General features: G+C 40.4%; 1 pseudogene; it reads left to right on the top strand.

Annotated features, from left to right (window-relative positions):
• LOC105999677 overlaps nt 1-18649 on the top strand; it is a 37761-nt pseudogene that overhangs the window by 16776 nt on the left and 2336 nt on the right.

Here is an 18649-nt window from a genome sequence, read left to right as displayed (position 1 = left end):
TACTCAAACTCTTATGTGAAATTACCTCCAGACTCTGGGTATAAAGCCGATATGGAACATAAATTAATTATCTTTAGACTTGTGTTATATTATTTTACTTTTTGGTAAAATCTGATATCAATACATGCATATCCTAAGTTCACATTTCTTGTGTCCCTTTCCCTATGACCTTGTACAGAGTGTTTGGAGATCTGAACAACCAGCAGCACGTGTGTGCCTTTGGGGGCTAAACATTGGGGAACAGAGGTGATTTACTGTTAGGAAGACTCAAATACACAAAGTATGTGAGAACTGTTTAGGTACCTGGAAATCTGCATTTAGGCTGTTGCTGTTCATTTTCCTCCTCCTCCTCCTCTTTTTCTCCCTCCTTTTTCTTTCTTCTTTTTCTTCTTCCTCCTCATCCTTCTCCTCCTTTGCCCCCTTATTCTCCTGTTCCTCTTTTTCTTTCTTTTTTTTTGGGGGGGGACTGTAAATGGTGGGCAGAGCCTCATCCACTTTTCAATTGGCAGGGAAGGCTGTGTGGTAAGGACTCAAGGTCATGCTCCTACCTGGACTCAGGTAGCTGCCTAGCTTTTCATATGTGGGTATGCACATACACCCGCATGCTTTATTGTGATAACCTATACCTATGTCAAGGGCCCCATTCTGTGGCATGTGGTTATATTCACTGAGATACATGTCCACAGTCCATTTTAAACATCTGATCACCCCAGAGAAATGTCTACTCCTTTAATTTTTTAATTTTCAATTTTCATTGTTAAGGTGATCTACAGAGGGGTTACAATTACGTAAGTCAGGTAATGAGTACATTTCTTGTTTGAACAGTGTCATCTCTTCTCACACCTATTCCTTTAATAGTAACCTTCCATCCTCTTCTCCTCTAGTCCTAGACTACCAGGAGACCTTCCTGTCACCCAATGGGCCTGTTCACAGTAATTTATTCAAATAGATGTTACCGTATGTGGTCTGCTGTGACTGCTTCTTTCACTTCACAGGTCTTCTAGGTTCATCCATATCAAGTCATTGATCAGTTCATTGTTCTAGTCTGTGGCTGAATATTTCATTCGAAGGATGCACATGGTTCCTTTATCCTTTCATCAATTGCGGACATCTGAGATTTTTTCCTACTATTTTGACTTTCAGGAACATCCAAAAGCTTGCATGTGTGGTTTGGCTGGGACTATATTCCCATTGCTCTTGCTTTATATTTGAGCAGGCTTTGGTGGATGGTAGAGTAACCCACTCTGTGTTTACCCTTTGAAGGACTGCCAAATTATTCTCCAAACTGTCTGCATTATTTAGCATTCCCACCAGCAATGTGTAAGGATTTTGTCTTCATATCCTCTCAAACACCTGTGATTGTCTCTTTAAAAATACATGTTTATTACAGTGCATTTGAAATTGTATCACAGGTAGTTTACATTTGCATTCTCCTTTTATCTAATGATATTTAAGGTGCTCATTGGTGATTCATACCCCCATTTTTATAGAGATTTGTCTATTCATATCCTTTGCCCATTTTTAATGATTAACATTTCATTGTTGAGTTGTAAAAGTTCTTTATGTACACCTGTACAAGTCCTATATAAAACTTATAATCTGTCAATATTCTGCCCCATTTTCTGGGTTTCTTCTTCACTTTCTTGTGCTTTCTGGATCCTGCAGTGACTTGAATAAGTTGTTTGTAAGTTCTAATTTTGTTGTCTGACACAGTCAAGTTAGACTAAAGAGAACCAAGTTGCCAGAAGCTGGGGATGTGTTTGAGAATGAACACTGAGCAAAGCCTTGATTATTCTGTTCATCAAAGAATAGGACATACACTGATGTGCCCTGTGGGAAGTCAGGCTGAGTTCAATGAAACATGTTCTGAGGTATAGGAGATCCTGGGAGATGCTTGTCTTCACTGTGAACATGTGATCTCATTGTAATGGGCTTTCTACTTCAATGTCTGATAGACTGAGATTGGTTTCCCAGAAGTCACTCTGGGAGTCCTTCCTGCTGCAAGAGGAACTCAGCTTCTCCCCAGACTTATTGGACTTCTTGCTGCACTTGACTTGATAACCTCAGGTCAGTATACACTTTGGGCACCTGTCTAGATCAGTGTGAGGAAGGTAAGTGACTGTTATTGGACCTTGGTGTTCATATAGAAAAATGTTCTGATCTGGTTAGGAAATTGTAGTACAAATACAACTAACTACAGTATTCATTTCCCAAGAATTAAAATACTAGCTATAGCCGGGTGCTGGTGGCTCATGTCTGTAATCCCAGCTACTCAGAAGAATGAGATCTGAGGATCAGGGTTAAAGCCACACCAGGAAAAAAAGTCCTTGAGACTATTATTTCCACTTACCCACCAAAAAACTTGAAGTGAAGCTGTGGCTCCAGTGGTAGAGTATTAACCTTGAGCAAAAAAGCTCAGAGAAAGTGCCCAGACCCTGAGTTTAAGCCTTAGGACAGGCATTAAAAAAAAGAGAGAAGATATTAGCTACATATGCACATCTTCTGTCTTACAGACAGAATGTGGATAATATACTAAATTCTAGATTTATAACCAACTACATGCAATTATAAAACATAAAAAGGCTTATACCTAGCTACTCAGAGATCTGGGGGGTCTTGATTCAAATCTAACCTGTGAGAAAAGTCCATAAGGCTCTATCTCCAAAATACACAGAAAAAAGCCAACTTTGGATTCACTGAGTTCAAATCCTTGTATCAGAACAGGGGTGGCTAGGAGGAGAGAAAGCCTGAATTTTAGTTGAGGCAAAATTAATAGAGGCACACACACTATTTATTTGAGACAGGTGTCTTTGCCTTTTTGTTGCTTAGATTTCCATAAACATGGACAATAGCCATACCTTGTTCTCTTATGGTGATGTGGTGATGATTAGCTAAGATTAATATGTACTGGGCTTAGAACATGATATAGTAAGTACATTTTAGAAAATGTAAATTATTTGATGTATCTCATGTGGAATTCATGAGATGCTTACAATCCAACATACCACAGAAATTCAAAGACCATGAGATAGCAAGAATGATAGGAGGAAACAATAGCAGTATGAAATGAGTCTCTAAATCCTAAGGCTTAAAAAATAAAGTATCTTGGGGAACATAGAGTCATTTTGTGGCCCTGTTCTTAGTTTTGAAAGACAACCATGTTCTTGTGGAAATAAAGATAAAACCTCACCTCCTTGACAATAAGAAATGAAGTAAACGGAGTTAGCCTTTTCCCACAGCACTGGATCAGGAAATATCCCTATTTTTAGCATGACAAACATAAGAGGTGAAAACAGTAATGATGTGAAGCACTTCTGATTTGCATAGAAAAGGTCACAGTGAAGAATGCTGACAGTAGAATCATATACACCTATCTTTGGAGGAGACTGTATAATTTTGGGAAGTTTAAAATAACATTTGGAAAGGGTTCTAAGAAGAGAAAACATGTTTTAACTTTGGAAAAGTTAAAAAAGAAAAAGAGAATTGGAGAGGGAGGGAGGAGGAGGGGAGAGAGAGAGAGAGAGAGAGAGAGAGGAGAGAGTGCCAGCATGTAGCTTGAGAAAGCTCTGTGCTCCAGTACCTGGGATTTCTATGGCAGATCTACACAGGCATCTTTTTTTTTTTTTTTTTTTGGGTCAGGTCATGGGGCCTGAACTCTGGGCCTGGGCGCTGTCTCTCAGCTCTTCAGCTCAAGGCTAGTGCTCTACCACTTGAGCTACAGCGCCACTTCTGGCTTTCTGGTGGTTTATTGGAGATAGGAGTCTCACAGTCTTTCCTGCCTGGGCTGGCTTTGAACCGCGATCCTCAGATCTCAGCCTCCTGAGTAGCTAGGATTATAAGCGTGAGCCACCAGCACCCGGCTATATAATGCCATCTTAACTGATACTTTACCAGCTCTGTTTTTGTTTGGGGACTTAAAAAAAATCAGCTGCAGTCCGTGGTGTACAGTATTAGTACTACTTTTATTATCTGATTCTTGAAGAGATTCGTTCTATACAAAGTGCTTCTTTAGAGATTTACAGACTAGAAGGAGAATTTATTACTTCCACCTCATGCTCAGAATTACAGAGGCAGGCACAATTCCTCCCATTTATCAGTAAGCCACAGTCACTGTGACCATGAAAATTGAACTGCCACTGGAATCCAAGTTTTCTGCCCATGTCTGCAGTGATCTTTCTCCTGCAGTAGTGCGAGTGGTCTTCTTCGTGTTAGTACTTCGAGATAGCCTTCCAGTGTCCAAGAGAAAGCAGTGCTCTGCTTCTATCTCACATTGTTCTTTGTGTTCTTTGCTTTTGTTTTAGGAAGGCATATTTTGGCAGGTGAAGCACTCAAGATGGGCATTGTGGATAAAGTGGTGAACTCAGATGTGCTTGAAGAAGCAATCCAATTTGCCCAGCAAATTGTTGGTAAGAAGCCAATAATCGATGTATCATAGTATTGGAAACAAGCTCAGGTTGCATTTGAATGTGGCGCTCCTTAAGTATCTTATGCATTGTCCATGTGATAGAACGTGACGGATGGTAAAGAGGAATGTACTATCATGATATGAACTCTATTATATATTGTATCATTTAATGAAGAAAGCATTACTGCATATCTTGGGATTGCCAATGGTGTAACAAGTGTCAATGCAATAAAAAAAATTTTTTTTTGGTCGGTCATGGGGCTTGAACTCTGGGCCTGGGCGCTGTCCTTGCACTCTTCAGCTCAAGGCAAACGCTCTACCGCTTGAGCCACAGTGCCACTTCTGGTTTTCTAGTGGTTTTATTGGAGATAAGAGTCTCATGGACTTTCCTGCCTGGGCTGGCTTTGAACCGCGATCCCCAGATCTCAGTCTTCTGAATAGCTAGGATTACAGGCGTGAGCCACCAGTGCCCACCTATGCAATCAAATTTTATAAATGTGGAGATTGCATAAATGTGCAAGTCTATGCTTAAAATGTTTCCATAAAGGATTCATAGAAAGTGAAATGGCTCTCAGGGTATGGTGCTGGTCATCTAGCTGAAGCGTTTGAAAGGAGGTGTTTTCCTATGCCTTTGTCTTCCTACGCTTTTGGGATTTTCACCCTACTAGTGTTTTTCAAGTGAAGAAATAGAGGCTCGAATCCATTCTTTACAGTAGGAGACAGGCAGGCCCTGCCATTCCCCCCATGAAGCTGTGGCCTCAAACTTCTGTTTTTAGGATCTAGTATGTCCTTGTCAGTTCTTCTCATTTTACAGACTTATGTTCCTTAAAAAGTATCATATAGGCACTCTTTAGGGTATCATTTACACTCTAAAAATGACTTTCAGTCTATTGGAAATGTACTCCTTTCCAAAGAAACTTTCCAATCACTTTCTGTTTTTTTGTTTTGTTTTTGTTTTTTGGGTTTTTTTGGGTCCAGTCGTGGGACCTGAACTCCGGGCCTGGGCGCTGTCCCTCAGCTCTTCGGCTCAAGGCTAGCGCTCTACCACTTGAGCCACAGCGCCACTTCCAGATTTTTTCTTTTTGCTTATGTGGTGCTGAGGATCAAACCCAGGGCCTCATGCATTCAAGGCAAGTGCTCTACCACTGAGCCACCTTCCCAGCCCTCTGAACAAAGTTTTACTTTCACACACACACACACACACACACAAACCTACAAAAAAGAGTCCCTTTAGGGTGTTACCTTAAATTTTGTTTATTTATTTGTTCAATGGTCTTAATCTGTTCCCTTTCAAAGTCTATGGTCATTGTCAGCTGTAAGTAAGCAGAGGGGGTGCAGAGAAAATATCTGGGAGGAGGGTTGTGGCCCTGGCAGAAAGAAGTATGTTCTGTTTGCCCACGAGGTGGCAGCAAAGGCTCCGAGTGATTCAAGGCAGCCCTGTGGAAAGCTGATGACTCTGCTGACTGAGGAGTCACCTCTCCTTTGTGGTTCATGCAGTTCCTGTTTTAGTGGTAACAGTGGAGCTGGCACTGGGGAGGTCAGGAACCCTGGGAGAAAATTTGGTGACTCCTGGTGAGAAACTGCAAGGTCGTGGCCAAGTGGAAATGGCTTTTCTACCGTCCTCTGCCTTCCAGGCTGTCTTCAATATTGTGCTTCCTAAGAGGACTGCTTGTTTGCTCAGACCTTACTTGACTGATTCACAGTTTATTGGGGAAGGGGGCTCCTAAATCATTCTTTGAACTGACTAGATCTAGTGTTCACACTGTGGTTCTAGTTTGTAAAGAACTCAATTTCTACTGGACATTCTTTGCCTTAATTGACTTCCCTACTTTGATTTTTTTTTCAGGGGGGGATGTAACTTAAATTTTTTTATACTTATACTGCCTTAAAATTCACTGTATAATTTCTTTTTGATACCTGAGCAATCCTGTCCTGCAGTTCACCATCCTCCTGGCTCATCATCTTCAGCTTATTTATTATCTACATTCTGATTTTGAATTAAGTTAGTTCAAGAAACAGACTAAAAGCTAGTCACCGGTGACACATGCCTATAATCCTAGGCACTCCAGTCTAAAATATAAAGGATGGAGAAATGTCCATAAGAAATGTCCATAAGACTCTTTCTCTAAAATAACCAACAAAATGGTAGGCTGGAGTATATGGTTCAAGTGGTATAGACCCAGCCTGAACAAGAAAAACTGAGCAAGAGCTCAAGGCCCCGAGTTCCAGCCATGGTATTGGCTCAAAAAAAGAAAAGAAGAGAAAGGGAAAGAAAAGAAAAGAAAAGGAGGACAGGGAAGGAGTGGGGAGGAACTAGATTAGAGGCACAGGTGGTGATACACACCTGTCATACCATTATTCAAAAGACAGAGGGAGGAGGATTGCGAATTTAATGCCATCCTGGGCTACATATGTAGAGTTTGTTTTGAAAGGGGCTTTAAAAAAGAAAAGATTAGTATCACTTTCTATTGTACTTGTAAAATTAAATTTTAATTATTTTTAAACATTAATGTTTTGGGATTTCATACCTGGTTTTACTCTTGCTTGGTGGGCAAGCTGTCCCTTGAACTGCATCGCCTGGCCATTTTTACGTGTGTTATTTTCAAGGTGGGGTCTCACTTTATGTCTGGCTGTCCTGAGCTACAATCCTCATACTTTTGGTTCTCCACTTCACTGGGAAGTATGGCAGACATGCCACACCATGCCCAGCCATTGTTTAAGATCGAGTCCTAAGAACTTCTGTTTTGTCTGAGAGACCTCAAACCACAGTCCCTCCCCATGACCACCTCTCAAGTAGCTAGGATTACAGGTTTCACTATCTTGTGCAATCTCATCAACCTTGCATAGTTAAACCACTTGGGGGCAGCAACATATCAAAGCATCATTATCTTGATCAAGTCTTGATAATTCATCCAATTCTGGCAATGAACAATTATGAATAGTTTTTAAATTTTAGCTATGAGAATGATATAGAAGTATGTAGAACTTCTAGTGAGATATAAAAAGTTTCAAGCCAGGTGCCTGTGGCTTACACCTGTAATCCTAGCTACTCAGGAGGCTGAGATCTGTGTGAAGCAGTTTGAAGCCAGCCTGGGTAGAAAAGTCCCCATGAGAATCTTATCTCCAATTAGCCATGCAAAACTTAGAAGTGGCACTGTGGCTCAAGTGGTAGAGTGCTAGCCTTGAGCACAAAGAAGTCAGGGACAGTGCCCAGGCCCTCAGTTCAAGGCCCACAACTGACTAAATAAATAAATAAAACGATTTCAAGTATAAACTGCCCAAACTGGGGATGTACCTCAGTGGGAAAAAATTTATACGGAAAATTTACACAGAAAATTTATAAGGAGGGCCAGGTGGTGTAATAAATGCCTGAAATCTCAGCTATTTGAGAGCTAGAGATTGGAGAGATACTGTTCAAACCCAGCTAAGGCAAAAATCTCAATGAGTCATAGTCAGTATGGTAGTATCTATCTGTGTCTCCAACACCGTGGAGGCCTAAAGAAAGATTAGTCTCAGGGCTAGTCCTGGGAAAAACATGAGGTCCTAACTGAAAAATACTCAAGAAAAAATGGCTGGGGATGTGGTTCAAGTGGTGAAATGCCTGTCCAGAAAGTTCAAATCCTAGTAACCCTCGCTTCCCTCAAATAGCCAACAAATAAAGAATAACTTGTAAGAAAAAAAAATGAAAAAAAGGTAGTTTTAAGCTACCTTTTCACAGTTGTTAAATGTTTTAGTTTTGTTTTTAATTTTCCTTTTTTGAAATTGAGCCTGGGGCCTCATTCATGCTTATATTCACCACTGAGCTGTATATCCAGCCATTGTTTGAATTTCTTTTCTAACTTACAATGTTTTAATTTTTCTAAACATTTCTAATTTAATTTTAGGCTTATTTTTTTTTGGTTATTTTTCTTTTTTTTCTTTTTGGGTCCAGTCGTGGGACCTGAACTCTGGGCCTGTCCCTCAGCTCTTCAGCTCAAGGCTAGTGCTCTACCACTTGAGCCACAGCACCACTTCCGGCTTTTTTCTTTTTGCTTATGTGGTGCTGAGGAATCTAATCCAGGGCCTCAGGCATAGCAAGGCAAGCGCTCTACCACTGAGCCACCTTCTCAGCCCTGTTATTTTTCTTTCTTCTTCTTCTTCTTTTTTTTTTTGGTTGGCCATGGGGCTTGAACTCTGGGCCTAGGCGCTGTCCCTCAGCTCTTCAGTTCAAGGCGAGCCCTCTACCACTTGAGCTACAGCGCCACTTCCTTTTTTTTCTTCTTTATTTTTTTTGTCGGTCATGTGGCTTGAACTCTCGGCCTGGGTGCTGTCCCTCAGCTCTTCAGCTCAAGGCTAGCACTCTACCACTTGAACCACAGCGCCACTTGTGGTTTTCTGGTGGTTTATTGGTGATAAGAGTCTTAAGGATTTCCTGCTGTGGCTGGCTTTGAACTGTAATCCTCACATGTCAGCTTCCTGAGTAGCTAGGATTACAGGCATGAGCCACCAGCACCTGGGTTTCTTTTAAAAATATTTTTTATTAACCTTTGTTGTTGTACTGGGGTGTTCATTGTGACATTTCCACACACACATATAATATGTCCTGGTCAAACTCATCCCTCGCCACCCTCCCTTATCATCTCTATCCACTTCTTAAGAGATGTCCCACAGTTTTCATTGTTATATTATCATGCACGCATATAAAAATTCTTTGATCATATCTACCCTTTCCCCACTGTGCCTACCCTCCATTTTGGCCTATGATTCTCTTTCCCCCACCCAGCGTTTAATAATTGTACAAAGGTGTATACAGTTTCCTTTTGGGGGGGTGAGTGGTGGGTTGTCAGGTTCTGCTTATGTTGCTAGGTTGCAAAGTAAGTGTGTAAGTGTGTAAGTGTATTCTTTTTTTTTGGTCTGTCATGGGGCTTCAATTCTGGGCCTGGGCGCTGTCCCTCAGCTCTTCAGCTCAAGGCTAGCACTCTACCACTTGAGCCACAGCATCACTTGCAGTGTTCTGGTGGTTAATTGGAGATAAGAGTTTCATGGATAGTCTTACCAGGGCTGGCTTTGAACTGTGATCCTCAGATCTCAGCCTCCTGAGCTAGGATTACAGGCGTGAGCCACTGGCATCTGGCAAAAGTAAGTGTATTCTTAACTTTGAAAGGCTTTTTAAACTTGATGAAGAAAAAAACATGGGTAACCTAAAAGCCATGAAGTTTTGTTAAGCAAATTGGAAAGGATAGAAAAAATAATGTAGTGAGACTGAGTTCAAATAAGCTCTTACTACTCTACTTATAATGGAGGGTGATTTGGAAGTCATGGATTGAGGTTTAAAAGTACTCATATTTCTCTTCTTTATAATTTACTGTGGAGAAATAATCATAGAATTACAAAGATTTGAGGATAGTAATTGATAATCACTAAAGCTTTATCTTTGGAAACAAACATTGAGTTGTAGGGGATTACTTGCCTAGAAGATGACAGATATAAACTTCTATTATTTGATGAAAATGAAACAATGCTTGTGTATAATATTAAGAAAGAAACATCCAGATGGGAATTTTCACAAATATGTATATTTTCAAATACCTGTTTACACAAGGTGAGCACTATAAGAAGATACAATAGATTTTAACAGAGGTTATGGTGGGGATATACATCTTTTGTTACTAATTTTAAAAAACCAAAACACTGATCTTTTCCTCCTACTTGGGTCATTAAATTTACCCAATGGAAAAGAGATATATGCCCAGTGTGGAAGGGCACAGTGTCATAGGAAAGTGTACTAAGGACTGGACATCAGAAGACATAGGTTATATTCTCAACCTTTGCCATGTGGACTACAACAGATCTCCTGATGCACCTTTATTTTCTCCTCCATAAAAGGAATGAGCTTTGCAAAATTAATTGGCTTTGAAGCATATTTTGAGGATACAAAGGTTACAATGGTTGGGTTCCCTGTGTTTGGGCCTTGTTCCAACAGAGCAGTTCTCTAGTTTGTTTGGAGGATTAGGTTCTTAGGTCTTTCACTGTTTATTTTTAATAAGCACCATTGTTGAAATCCTATGCTTTCTTGGTGTTGTTCTTCATATAGAAATGCTAGAAATGGAAGGTAGATAACAAGGCGGCTCACCAGAGGACTGACTGAGAAGACTTATACTTCCTACTTGTCTCACAGATGCACCATTTAGCTGTGTTCATTTCTCCCTTTCATTTTCATTTGAGGTCTTGTGCTTCTTTCTTTGCCTCTCTATTCTCTCCTTTTCTTTTTTGTTTGCTTTTAAATATAGCTATAAGTTTAACTAACATATAATTATGTACATATATGAAAATCCATACTTCTGTGAAGCTAGTGCAATTGTCTGGATCCAGCACAGTGATTCTTTAAATTTTCTCTATATCAGATTCTCTTGGGCTACTTACAGCACAGATATTAGGGCCCTCCTCATTACATTCTTATTCAATAATGTAGGGTAAGAGGAAAAATCTGAATTACTAACAAGTGCCTTCATAGTACTACTGTTGTAATCTGGAAACTACACTTTGGGGATCATTGATGTAAAGGAAACAAAGGTAAAAACAGAGATAACTTTTGCTAGTTTCAACTTCTTCAATATGCATGCAAGCACGACCTTGTCTTAATGGTATCAATCAGTTATTACAAGCACAATTAAAAAGCCCCATGAGTTTTCTGGTTAGTAAATAATATCCCAATATTTTAAAAATATAAATACCTTGGTTCCTCTTTTTCATTTGTAAAAATATTTCATTAATTCAGCCTATTCCTGTAACCAATTCCCAATTGTTGAGTTAAAAACAAAAATGAAGCTGGGTGTCCATGGCTCACACTTGTAATCCAACTACTTGCAAGCCTGAGATTTGAGGATCACTGTTTGAAGCCTACTCGGGCAGGAGGGTCTAAGACACTCTTATCTCCAGTTAACCACCCCAAAAGCCAGAGGTGGAACTATGGTCCAAGTAGTAGAGCACTAACCTTAAGCAAAAAACACACACACACAAAAATAAAACCCTCAGGAACAGCACCCAGCCACTGATTTCAAGCCCAAGGACTGACACAAAAATAAAATTAATAAATTAGAAGTTTAAGAAGACATAGTTTCTATACTTTATATACATGGAGGGATGTTCCACTTTCAGGCAGCAATTTTTGGACCAACTATGGTGGGAAGGGAGTGTGGGATGTTATATATCTATAAGTGTGATTAGGGAAATAGCTGCAGAGGGCTGGGAATGTGGCTTAATAGTAGAGTGCTTACGTAGCATGCATGAAGCCCTGGGTTTTATTCCTCAGTATCACATAAACAGAAAAACCTGAAAGTGGTGCTGTGGCTCAAGTGGTAGATTGCTAATCTTGAGCAAAAGAAGTTCGGGACAATGCCCAGGTCCTTAGTTCAAGCTCCAGGACTGGCAAAAAAAAAAAGAAAGAAAGAAAGAAAGAAAGAAGAAAAGAAAAAGAAAGAAAATAACTGCAGATTTCCCCAGAAACTTGAGGCTATTTCCTAGAATGTTGGCCATGGACATTAATTAGCTCTATGCATCTTAATTTTCCTAGTTTTTTCTCCTAGTTTCCTTAATTTTCTAGTCTATTTCAGTCCACTAGAAATAGCAGAGCAATGCAGAATTCCTTGGCCAAACCAGATTGCTTAAGCTCACCTGGAGCAGAGGGTCCTGTAGCATACTCCTTACTTTATATTGCCTATGTCTAGCAGCCAGCTTATTCCAGAACAGATTAAAACTCCTAGTTCCTATGTGCAAGTCTCTTGCATGAAGCTGAGAGGGAGTGCATTATTCACAGACCACGAGCCTGTGGGCTTTCTGCCCACTTTCTAGTATAGATGAGCACAAGGAACACACCAATGGGAATGTCAACCCAGGAAGCTAATGCTCAGGGACTTATTTCACTTTTTGTTTTTTATTTCCCACTGGCTTTGAACCATTAATCAGTCTCCCAAGAACTGGAATTACAGACCTGTGTCATCATTAAGTCTTTTAATGCTCTGTTGCTGTTACTATGATGAATCCTGGTTCTACTGCTATGGCTGTGATGAGCTATTTTAGCCTGTGTGTGTGTTTTTTTTCTGGTCCTTGGGCTTGAACTCTTGGCCTGGGATCTATTCCTGACCTTCTTTTGCTCAAAGCTAGCTCTTTACCACTTGAGCCACAGCCCCACTTATGGCTTTTGCGGAGTAGTTTATTGGAGATAAGAATCTCATGGACTTATCTGCCCCAGCTGGTTTTGAGTGATCCTCAGATCTCAGCCTCCTGAGTAGCTAGGATTACAGGGGTGAGCCACCAACACCTGGTTTTGTTTTAGCCATTTTTAACAACTGTAGTTCTCCCAAAGACATTAGCTGTTTGCTCATTTGGACTTTGTGGCTTAAAAAAAGTCTCGGCGCTTTCCTTGGTCTTTCTCTTCAGTTTATCTCTTGCTCTTTGTAGTTTCTTTTCATTCTATGTGAACACTTAAGTGACTGTTTCCAAAGAGAAGGGCGCTCGCGACCCAGTTGAGCTTCCTCTGGAAGTGCTGCACTTGTCTGCAGCGACCTCCATGAAGCCAGGGAATGGGCAGTGTTCTGTCTGTCTTTGCAGAGCTCTCCATAGACACAGCATGCTGCCTGTCAGGGTTAGGGAGGAGCTAGCCCTTTGTATCTGGGAAAGCAATTTCTCAAGTGCATGTTGAGTCTCTTTGAGGCCAGGCAAAGAGAATCTTTTCCTGTCAGGTGAGCAGAAGGGATCTGGGAAAAGAATCCTAAAAGTCTGATTGAATTGTTACTTAGTTTCAGTCTTTCCTGTTTTCCTGACTTGCCCACACATACTTTTTACTATATAGGTACTGTTGAGAATCTCCTTTTTTTAATGTTAAACTCTTTATAACTTTATTTAATGACTGGAGTCTGAATATTTTTGCTGGGCTGGCCTATGGCCATGATCCTTCTGATCTCAGCCTCCTATGTAGCTAGGTGACACATACTACCATGCTCATCTGTTGGTTGAGAATGAGTTTTGTGAACCTTATGACCTGGCTGACTTTGAACTGTGATCCCCTTGACCTCAGCCTCCTGAGTAGCTAGGAGTATAGACAGGAGCCAGCACACCTATGTCCAATAAATCAGTCTTGAAACTTGCTGACTCTCACAAATAGTTTCTTCATACCAACTACAGCTAATTCCCACCCCAGACCTGGGAAGAACAATGGTTTTCTTTCTGTCTCTATTAATTTGTCCTTTCCAGGTATTTGATATGTAAATGTCAGGTATTACATGCAATCTTTTGCATTTGTCTTCTTTCAGATTGCATGCTTTGAAGCTCCTGTATATTGCCACCTGTATCAATAGTTTAGTACTTTGTATGGATGAATAGTATTCTATGGTATGGTTATTCCATGTTTTCTTTATCCATTCAGCAGGTGGTAGACATCTGCATTGTTTCTGGTTTTGTTATCATGAGTAATGTTGCTCTGAATACCTGTATACATCTATTGTACAGATATTTTATTTCTCTTAGATTTCTAGAAGTGAAAATGCTGGTTTGAACATATTAAGTTCATGTATATTTAAGAAACTACAGTTTCCCAAAGTGAAGTACTGTTTTCCATTCTCAGAAGTAATATAGGAGGTTTCTAGTTTCTCTAGTGCTTGGTATTTCTGTCTTCATTATAGCTTAGTGGCATAATGATTATTACCAACATTTAGGTTTAAAAATCAAACATTTGTCAAACAATTTATTTCTCTGTCTCTCTATCTCTCTCTCTCTCTTTGGCCAGTCTTGGGGCTTGAACTCAGGGTCTAGGCACTGTCCCTGAACTTCTTTTGCTCAAGGCTAGCACTCTACCACTTGAGCCACAACACCACTTCTGCCTTTTTGTGTCTATGTGATACTTAGGAATCAAACCCAGGGCTTCATGCATGCTAAGTAAGCACTCTATCACTAAGCCACATTCCCATCTCTCAAACAATTTCTGTAATTGAGGAATGCAGGTGCAGTTAGCCAGTCCTCTGGTTTTAGGATTTCACACAAAGCTTCAATTGAGACTTGTAGCCATTGACTGCAAGTGGGATCCTAAAGCTGCCTGGGGGAGGATCTGCTCCTGAGCTTCAAGGGGTTGGAGGAGGATTCAGTTCTTTAGGTGCTGGAGGACCAAGGGTCTCCGTTCTTTGATGGCTGTCTAAAGATTCTTTCAGTCCTTTGCCACTTGGACTTTACCACAAGGCAGCTCACAGCCTGACAGGGGGCTCCCATCAGATTGTGAATGGAAGAAAGAGTGAGAAAGAGGAGCCAGAATCTTTTTATAACCAAATCTCAGAAATTATATCTTAATATTTTGAGGCTTGTGGCACATTCATTCTAGTTTTCATTTGCATTTCTATTATGATAATGCTGTTGAGGGTTTTTAAAATTACGTGTAGCCATTTATATAAAATACCTGCTTGCATGTTTTTTTTCCTAGTACAGAGTTGAATTCAGGGCTTGTCCCTTTCTAAGCTGATCTCTCTTCTAGTTGAACCAGGCCTTTAGCCTTGATTTTTTGCTAGTTATTTTTGAAATAAGGTCTCTTAAATTATTCTGCCTTGGCTAACTTCAAACTGTAATCCTTTTTACCTGGGATAGGCGGTAAGAGCCACCAGAGTACCCTGCTCTGCTTAAATTGATTTTTGCAGTTTGTGGGTCTTGAGTGCAGGGCCTGGGAACGATCTCCTAACTTTTTCACTCAAGTCTAGTGCTCTACCACTTTGAGCCACAGCTCCACTTCCAGTTTTCTGGTAGTTAATTGGAGATAAGAGGCTCACAGTCTTTCCTGTCTGGGTTGGCTTTGAACTGCAGGAATTTACTGTCTTGCAGTTTTTGATTTAGAGGTTTGGTAGAGGCTTCACTGATCCAAAACCTTGCGGTCAACTAATAGACTCTTTCTGGAATATTTAGTGAAGAATGTAGTCTCTGCCTATTTGGGTTGTTAGTAGAAGTGAGTACCTTGCATTGTGGGGTCTGCTTCGCTGTGTTCTTGAGGTGTGGAATCTGAAGGTGGTTCCTGGCTTTAGAGGTCACCACACACCTTGGTTCTTGATTGTATCTGCCATGTTAAAAGCTATGCTGTTGCCAGAGGAGGATTCCTTCTTCTGTTGTACCTATCTAGAGCTACTTGTTGGATCTCTGTTGTCACATTTGTGATTAGATTGGGCCACTCAGCTCATATAGGGTCATCTTCTTATCTCAAAGTATTTCATCTTAAACTCACCTACAAATTGCCTTTGCCATGGAAGTTTATGTATTCATAGGTTCTGAGGTTAGGAAGTAGACTTTATTTCACTGTTGCTGGTTATGGGTCTTGAACTTTTGGCCTGGGCACTATCCCTCAGCTCTCTAGCTCAAGGTTAGTGCTCTACCACTTGAATCACTGCCCCACTTCTGGTTTTCTGGTGGTTTATTGGAGGTAAGAGTCTCATGGACTTTCCTGCCCAGGCTGGCTTTGAACCATAATCCTCAGATCTCAGCCTCCTGAGTAGCTAGGATTACAGGCGTGAACCACTGGTTCCCTGCACAAATAGACATTTAAAGAGGAACATTCTGGGCTGGAAGGGTGGCTCAGTGGTAGAATGCTTGCCTTGCATGTATGAGGCCCTGGGTTCGATTCCTCAGCATCACATAAGCAGGAAAAGCTGGAAGTGGTGCTGTGGCTCAAGTGGTAGAGCACTTGCCATGGAATGAGGAGCTCAGGGACAGCGTCCAGGCCCAGCGTTCAGGCCCCAAGACCGCCAAAAAAAAAAGAAAAAAAGAGTAACATTCTTTCTGCCACTAAAATATTTGTTCAAACTCTATGGGTCTTTATTTCCTTTCTTTAACAGTGCTTGCTCAAGTACAAAAGTATTTTTACTTTTATGTTTCAAAGGGATCATAATTAAGGCATTGAATCCAGGAAGATATTGCCTAAACTAAGATGATAAATACAATTCTTGGTTTGCTTCTAGAAATTTTGTAATTTTAGATATTTAATGGATTTATTATCTGTTTCAGGTTAGTTATTATTTATGGTGCTAGGTTAAGGATCTCATAATTTAGGTATGTATTAATTGACTTATTAATTTTATGTGGATATTCAATTAGCCAGGCACAATATGCTCACAAGTATCGTCTTTCTTTTACTGATTTGATTTCCACCTGTATTGAAGATCCATCGGCCATTAAAAGAATAATTTGAAGAATAATTATTAGACAAGTTGGAGGAATTTACTGATAACTCCTAAATTTTCTCCCACTGATAATGTATGCTTACCTTTCTGTCAATATGACACTGTATTCTTTTCTAATATTTTAAAGGTTTCTATGTCTATTAAAAAAGGAGTTAACACTATGTTGAATTAAAATATTAAGTAAAAAATGGTTTTCCATAATCTATTTGACACATTAATATTTCATTGCTCATTAAATTCTTCTTAGTTATGTAATAGAAAGGAGAATTTGAATTTTATGCTTGAATTAGGAGAGTTAGATTGCTTTGAATCTGTTAAATGCTATCTTATAGGAATAAGGTAAAAGATATTCAAAATGTTGGTAACGTTCCATTAAATATCTTGATGCAAGTACCACTTGCAAAGCTCTGTTCTTTCTTTTTCCTTCCAGATAAACCTTTGGAACCACGCAGAATCTTGAACAAGACAGTTCCCAGCTTGCCCAACACTGACACCATTTTCAGTGAGGCCTTTGCCAAGATGCGGAAGCAGTACCCTGGTGTTCTTGCTCCAGAGACATGTGTCTGTGTAGTTCAAGCCTCTGTGAAATATCCCTACGAAATGGGTATCAAGGAGGAGGAGAAGCTGTTTTGGTACCTCTACAATCAGAGCAGGCCAAAGCCCTGCAGTATGCTTTCTTTGCAGAAAGGATTACAAACAAGTGGTCAACTCCCTCTGGGGCATCCTGGAAAACAGTTTCAGGGAGACCCATTTCTTCAGCTGGCGTTCTTGGTAAGTGACTGGATATGTTCATGAGACTCACCACATTTTATATGTGGGTGCTACCACTTACTTAAGGCTGTCTGGTGTATAATTCACCATATTTTCATCTGCCAATCCAAGTGTATTGAACATAAGCTGTGTCAGTTCTCTTAAATCTCATACCTTACCATAAACTCTATTCCTTTTATGTGGGAGGGCTAGAGACACTAACCTTTTCAACAATGAGCTAACCTTTAGTGGTGTGAGGGATGGTCACAAGGTGCATATACTCCTACTAGACTGTTTTTACTCTTTCTTGCCACTTGCCTGCATGAGTCTCCCACTCTAGTATTTTCTAACAGGGATTGTTATTTGGACCATATTTCAAGATGTAGCTTGTCATTCTTGTAGCTCGGTAGAAATGAATTCTTTTGTGTTTTTGATGATATCCATGCATGTCTTCCAGGTGTAGACCACTATGATTATTTGATGCAGCCCTCTGCTACTCCTATGCACCCTTAAAAATGCTTTAAAATCACTTTGTTTACCTTCAGTAATTTTTAAGTGCACATTACCATAGAAGCCTCTATTCAGTGATGATTTTTGAGTTCTTAGTACCATTGAGTCATTCTTTCCTTCATTCCTAATCCACAGGTTTGGGAACAATGGGCCAAGGCATTGCCATTTCCTTTGCAATGGCCAGGATCCCCGTGATTGCTGTAGAAGCAGACCAAAAGCAACTAGAGCTGCAAAGAAGGCAATAGCTTCCATCTTGGAAAAGCAAGCATCCAAAAGGCAACAGAGTGGCAAAGCTTGGTCAGCCCCAAAACTCACCTTTGCTTCCTCTATAAAGGAGCTGGCTGGTGTGGATTTAGTCGTGGAGGCAGTATTTGAGGACATGAACCTGAAGAAGCAGGTCTTTGCTGAACTGTCAGCTGTGTGCAAGCCTGAAGCATTTCTGTGCACCAATACTTCAGCCCTGGATGTGGATGAGATTGCTTCTGCCACAGATCGTCCACAGTTGGTGATTGGCACCCACTTCTTTACACCAGCTCATGTGATGAGGTTGTTGGAGGTTATTCCCAGTCACTACTCTTCCTCTACCACTATTGCCACCGTTATGGATCTATCAAAAAAGATTAAGAAGATTGGGGGTAGTTGTAGGCAACTGTTATGGTTTTGTTGGAAACAGAATGTTGGCTCCGTTTTTCGACCAGGCATATTTCTTGTTAGAAGATGGAAGTAAGCCAGAGGACATAGACGGAGTGCTAGAAGAGTTTGGTTTTAATATAGGGCCCTTTAAAATGGGTGACCTTGC

The sequence above is a fragment of the Dipodomys ordii genome, unplaced genomic scaffold, assembly GCF_000151885.1.
Source record: "Dipodomys ordii isolate 6190 unplaced genomic scaffold, Dord_2.0 Scaffold196, whole genome shotgun sequence".
Taxonomy (NCBI): Eukaryota; Metazoa; Chordata; class Mammalia; order Rodentia; family Heteromyidae; genus Dipodomys; species Dipodomys ordii.
The sequence above is the reverse complement of the archived record's forward strand: the minus strand, read 5'-3'. Positions and strand labels throughout refer to the sequence as shown.